Source organism: Entelurus aequoreus, linkage group LG25, assembly GCF_033978785.1.
Source record: "Entelurus aequoreus isolate RoL-2023_Sb linkage group LG25, RoL_Eaeq_v1.1, whole genome shotgun sequence".
NCBI classification, from domain to species: Eukaryota; Metazoa; Chordata; class Actinopteri; order Syngnathiformes; family Syngnathidae; genus Entelurus; species Entelurus aequoreus.
Window position 1 is genome coordinate 29366551 of NC_084755.1, and position 6166 is coordinate 29372716.

Below are 6166 nucleotides of genomic sequence, written 5' to 3' on the forward strand. Positions count from 1 at the left end.
TTTTTATGCAGGATTAATTTGTGGCATATTAAATATAAGCCTGGTTGTGTTGTGGCTAATAGAGTATATATATGTCTTGTGTTTATTTACTGTTGTAGTCATTCCCAGCTGAATATCAGGTCACCCCCGGCTCTCACAGCATCTTCCCTATCTGAATAGCTTCAACTCCCCACTAGTCCTTCACTTGCACTTTACTCATCCACAAATCTTTCATCCTCGCTCAAATTAATGGGGAAATTGTCGCTTTCTCGGTCGGAATCTCTCTCACTTCATGCGGCCATCATTGTAAACAATAGGGAACTTTGCGTATATGTTCAACTGACTACGTCACGCTACTTCCGGTAGGGGCAAGCCTTTTTTTTATCAGATACCAAAAGTTGCAATCTTTATCGTCGTTGTTCTATACTAAATCCTTTCAGCAAAAATATGGCAATATCGCGAAATGATCAAGTATGACACATAGAATAGATCTGCTATCCCCGTTTAAATAAAAAAAATTCATTTCAGTAGGCCTTTAAGCAACTAAGACAATAATATATATTAAATAATAACACATTAACATTAAAAAAAATTAAGGCAAATTGTGCCACAATAACTTAACAGCACCATAGGCTCAGTAGGCAGAGATTACAAAGGAAAATAACAAGTTAGCCTTTACGCAAACCATGAACTGATAGGTGTGGGCTGCACCTGGGAACACACTGATTGGTGTTTCTATGCATGCGCGTGTGTGTGTGTGTGTGTCTATGAGGCTGCTGTGTGTTAATAAATGTCCCCATACAATGTACATTTGACGGTGATTCATAGCAGGGAAGCTAACATTAGCCTACGGTAACAGCCAAAATATCTACTAACGTTACTTACCGCGATGTGCTTCCTCAAATTTGACGTTGAGTTCATGTAAGCTTAAGCTTGTTGTTTGCCGCTGAAACTTTATGTGCAGTTAATCATGTGACCGCCTGGCTCTGTTTGATTGGTGAAACGGAGTCAAACGTCACCAGTGACTGTATTTGAGTTTGAGTTTGAGTTAGTTTATTTCGAACATGCAAGCATACAACATGATACATCACAATTTCCAGTTTCTCTTTTCAACATGTTCGAAAAGGAGTAGGAAGAAGCAGAGCTTATTGGATTGGTGAAACGCAGGCATGCGATAAATCCTACTTTGAAGGTCTGTCTGACAAACCAAAACAAACAAAGCGTGCATTAACACAAAGCGAGCTGAATAAATGGAGCGGAGTAAAAGTAGCGTTTCTTCTCTATAAATATACTCAAGTAAAAGTAAAAGTATGTTGCATTAAAACTACTCTTAGAAGTACAATTAATCCCAAAAGTTACTCAAGTAGATGTAACGGAGTAAATGTAGCGCGTTACTACCCACCTCTGCGAGTAGGTAAGAACAGGTACTGACCCATTGGGCACTTCAGGGTGTCATCAACATCATTTCTACCAATTAAGATCAAGATCGGAATTTGTGGAGCCCAGTTATGAACGTTTCGTGTTTTGTGGCGAATCATCGGAGCAATGTTTGGCGCCATGCCTCGCCCACATCTTACAGCGTAAGCAACGTTTTTTTTAAATTTGTCATCGTCATGTGTAGTGTCTGTCATTTTAAATCTGACTCATTTGGCCAAAGTCTCTAGGAGCAGTTCGTTAGACTGACCATACGTCCTCTTTTCACCGGACATGCCCTTTTTTGCGGAGCTGTCAGGGCGGAGTTTCTTAAATGCCTCAAATGTCCGGCATTTTGAGTTATGGTTGCGTGTATTTTCAATGTACGTTCAGGGTTAAGAAGGGGTTAAAAACAAAACAAATTGTGCGCGCAGCAGCATTGGTGAGGGAGGGGCAGAGACAGAGAGAGAGAGAGTTATGATAAACACGCATGCGTCGCCAGGCTCTGCTTTTTATCCATAGATTTATCAGATTTAATTTTTTATTATCTATAGCAGGGGTGTCAAAAGTGTGCCCCGGAGGCCATTTGCGGCCCACAGCTAATGTTTTAAAGGCCCACGGCACATTCTAAAAATACTATTAAAATAAACAAAAACATAAGAAAAGTGAAATAAAAAGCTTTAAGGTGAAATGTAATTTAGAAAAAGTTGCAATGTTGACTAATAAAACAAAGCTGTTTTTTTTCCTTTCAAACTGTCATTGCTCAAAACATAATATTGAATCAAAATCAATGTTATTATGAATTATTGACCTATCCAAGGTTCCGAGAACTTCACATCAAATATTCCACTTAGAAAAACATTTTCGGTGGAAGATTTTGCATATTTTGTGTGTTTCCCATTAAAAACATGGTTTTGTTTGACAAAAAAGGGCGGAAAAAAACAAACAAAAAAACAACATGAAAAAAACTAAAACATTTTGAAATGAGGGATAGATGTGAAGTTGATGTAGACTCCAGAGATTTAAGCGTTGAATATAAAATGTATGTATGGCCTGGCACACCATTATCATCATTTCATGACCCAAGCAAAACACTTTTTATACTGAAATAAATACACCTACAACTTATTAGATAAAAACATAGAAAAAACTACCAGCAGCGGTAAAGTTTAGATCCATGAAGGAAAGAAGAAAGTGAATGAATGTTTATAACTGAATACATTTACATATGTATACAAAATTGTTTTCTTTTTTTATTATTTCTTTTAATGAATTAAGTAAAGTTTATGACAACCTTTTTCCAAAACACAATATAGAATGTGAGCTATAACAGGGTAATGCATACGTTTATCTTTTTTTTTCAAAACGCTTACAAAAAAGTGGGACCCAAAAATTTACTGTGGGACCCCATTTTTATGACTTGATGGGGTCCCTGGGACCCCATTTTGAAAATTCCTGGCGCCAACACTGCTGTCAACAGAGGAGAAAAAATGCTTTATTTAAATAAATATATTATTTATAAAGCAAAGTTTGGCGCCATGCCACGCCCACATCTTATGGTGTAGGAAAAAAATTGTCAACATTTAGTCATGGCCTATATGTGTAATATCTGTCATTTTGACCGCTACTCATTTTTGTCAAAATCCGTAGGAAGAGTTCGTTCAAGTAAAACCCCTTCTTTTCTCTAAGGAGGACTTTGACTTGGATAGCAGACGCGCTATCCGACGCTAGCCGCCGACCGCATCGATGATCGAGTGAAGTCCTTCGTCGCGCCGTCGATCGCTGGAACGCAGGTGAGCACGGGTGTTGATGAGCAGATGAGGGCTGGCGTAGGTGGAGCGCTAATGTTTTTATCATAGCTCTGACGAGGTCCCGTAGCTAAGTTAGCTTCAATGGCGTCGTTAGCAACAGCATTGCTAGGCTTCGACAGGCGGCACAGCATTAACCGTGTGGTTACAGGTCCAGTGTTTGGTTCGGTGTCTCCTGATAGTAGTATTGTATATCTTCTGTCTATCCTTCCAGTCAGGGGCTCATTTCTTTTGTTTCTATCTGCATTTAAGCACGATGCTATCACGTTAGCTCCGTAGCTAAAGTGCTTCAACGATGTATTGTCGTGGAGATAAAAGTCACTGTGAATGTCCATTTCGCGTTCTCGACTCTCATTTTCAAGAGGATATAGTATCCGAGGTGGTTTAAAATACAAATCCGTGATCCACAATAGAAAAAGGAGAGAGTGTGGAATCCAATGAGCCCTTGTACCTAAGTTACGGTCAGAGCGAAAAAAGATACGTCCTGCACTGCACTCTAGTTCTTCACTCTCACATTCCTCATCCACGAATCTTTCATCTTGGCTCAAATTAATGGGGTAATCGTCGCTTTCTCGGTCCGAATCGCTCTCGCTGCTGGTGTAAACAATGGGGAAATGTGAGGAGCCCTTCAACCTGTGACGTCACGCTACTTCCGGTACAGGCAAGGCTTTTTTTATCAGCGACCAAAAGTTGCGAACTTTAACGTCGATGTTCTCTACTAAATCTTTTCAGCAAAAATATGGCAATATCGCGAAATGATCAAGTATGACACATAGAATGGACCTGCTATCCCCGTTTAAATAAAAAAGTTTCATTTCAGTAGGCCTTTAAGGACACTTAATTTAGCATGTACTGTATGTCTAGCGTGTTTGCTATTGTCCGCTTAGCTGTTGTGTAGCTGCGAGCTCCAAACACCATGTTTACTTTTTGTAAATTAATTGACTAAAATACAATAAACGACCAACTTTGTGTGATTAATGGAGGAGATTTTGATTTGCTAATCCCATGCAAAAAAATCAGATCTGTTATTTTCAGTCCTGTGACTCAAACGAGTCACAGCACCCTTGCCTGAGATGCCTAGTTTTGAATCGTTTAATTTGTGGATTATCAGATTGAAAGTTGAAAAGAAAGTTTATTTTGAATAGGACTATTTTTTCAGATCACATAAGTCACACTTTTGAATTTCGATTAATTGCGATTAATCACAGTAAACTACTTTCAGGACAATATTTCGACACAAATGCACTTTTATCGTCCGACTGTGTTACTTGAACACAGTCGGACTCTGTAACAGTGGTTTAGTTTTGACCTGATCACTGACCGCCTTTCAGGTAACCATCCGTGTCCGAGGCTGAGCCAATCAGTGGCCACGATACTGAACAACCTGATTGGTTTGGTTTCCTCCCTCCGGCCACTACTGTAGTATTGGTATTTTTAGAGTATGTGGCCATTTTTATGCTTGAAAATACCTTGATTAGGCCAAAAATGTTGTAGACTACGCTTAAAGAAATATTTTAAATTGAATTTGAAGTGCGATGTGGGCGAGGTAAGACTGTACTGCAGTTCTATTCAACTGGCAACCCTGGGGGCCAAGTGACATATTTGCAGCAAATTCCAGAAACCACTAGAGTTCTCCTGTTGTATAGAAGTATTTGGACAAATGTAAACAGATTGACATTTTAATCTTCTAGCAAACATACAACACTGGGGTCTAAACTTGTGATTTGCATGACTGAGGCAAGGCACCCCTCTGAGTCCGCACATTTTTTCCGTAATGTGATTTATGTAACCAAGGTGTTGCTGGAGCTTGTTTACTTCAGATGCGGTCAGAAGTCATTTGTTCAACTTCTTTAGTCATGCCAGTGGTGTTCCTCAAGGCTCCATTTTAGGTCCTCTGTTTTTCATCATTTCCTATTGTGGAGGGAGAGTGTGATCAGCGCGCTGCAGGAGCAAAGGTCACCGCCTCTGTCAAGGGTGTTGAGGGAGGAGCACCATCGACTAGGGGACGGCGAGACACAGCTGGCAGGTGATTAGACTTCACAGGTGGTATGTGGCGATCTAATCATCTGTTGTCTTTAACAGTGAGCGGCAAGCAGAGGAGAGAGGTGGGAGAAACCGGAGAGACAGACATCTGAAAAGATTGTTCTTGGCCTCTCATGTTGATTAAAACTCTGTTAAACGGCACGCCTGGCTCCTGTGACGTGATATCCGTGGAACGGGTAGGGAACAACTTCCACACCTATGCTTAAAAACACTTGAGTTCTGTCATAAACATGATCTTTGGCTAGCTTTTTACAGCAGAGTACTCCTGTAATATTTTAAAATAGATCAACCAAAAGTCAAGTCTCTACTGTAGATAGGGATGGTTATTGAGTCGAATATCGCCAGTTCTACCGGGCACCGATTCAAGTAAAGTCCAACGGTGCAACGTTTTGGTATCTGGGTTGCAACGTTACGTCAAAGAAGGGACTTTTATTGTCATCGCACAAGTACAACAAACTTTCATTTTCAGCACAAACCCGTTCATAGAGCAGAGCCACATTGTACGGGCTGACAGAACAGGAACACTGATGGGTCGCCATCAAGTTGATCTCAGACCACACACCTACTCAGTGGCCTAGTGGTTAGAGTGTCCGACCTGAGATCGGTAGGTTGTCAGTTCAAAACCCCGGCCGAGTCATACCAATGACTATAAAAATGGGACCCATTACCTCCCTGCTTGGCACTCAGCATCAAGGGTTGGAATTGGGGGTTAAATCACCAAAAATTATTCCCGGGCGCGGCACCGCCGCTGCCCACTGCTCCCCTCACCTCCCAGGGGGTGGAACAAGGGGATGGGTCAAATGCAGAGGACAAATTTCACCACACCTAGTGTGTGTGTGACAATCATTGGTACTTTAACTTTAACTTAATGGGGGGGCTCAGTCTGGGGCCTGGAAAAAAAAACTTGATAGCTACAATAAGCA

General features: G+C 40.9%; 1 long non-coding RNA gene across 1 annotated transcript; it reads left to right on the plus strand.

Annotated features, from left to right (window-relative positions):
• The first annotated feature begins 520 nt into the window (after positions 1-520).
• On the plus strand, positions 521-5523 carry LOC133642914 (uncharacterized). The gene is made up of 3 exons (XR_009824625.1): positions 521-3185; positions 5123-5226; positions 5283-5523. It is a non-coding gene; the product is annotated as an uncharacterized LOC133642914 (long non-coding RNA).
• The last annotated feature ends 643 nt before the right edge of the window (positions 5524-6166 follow it).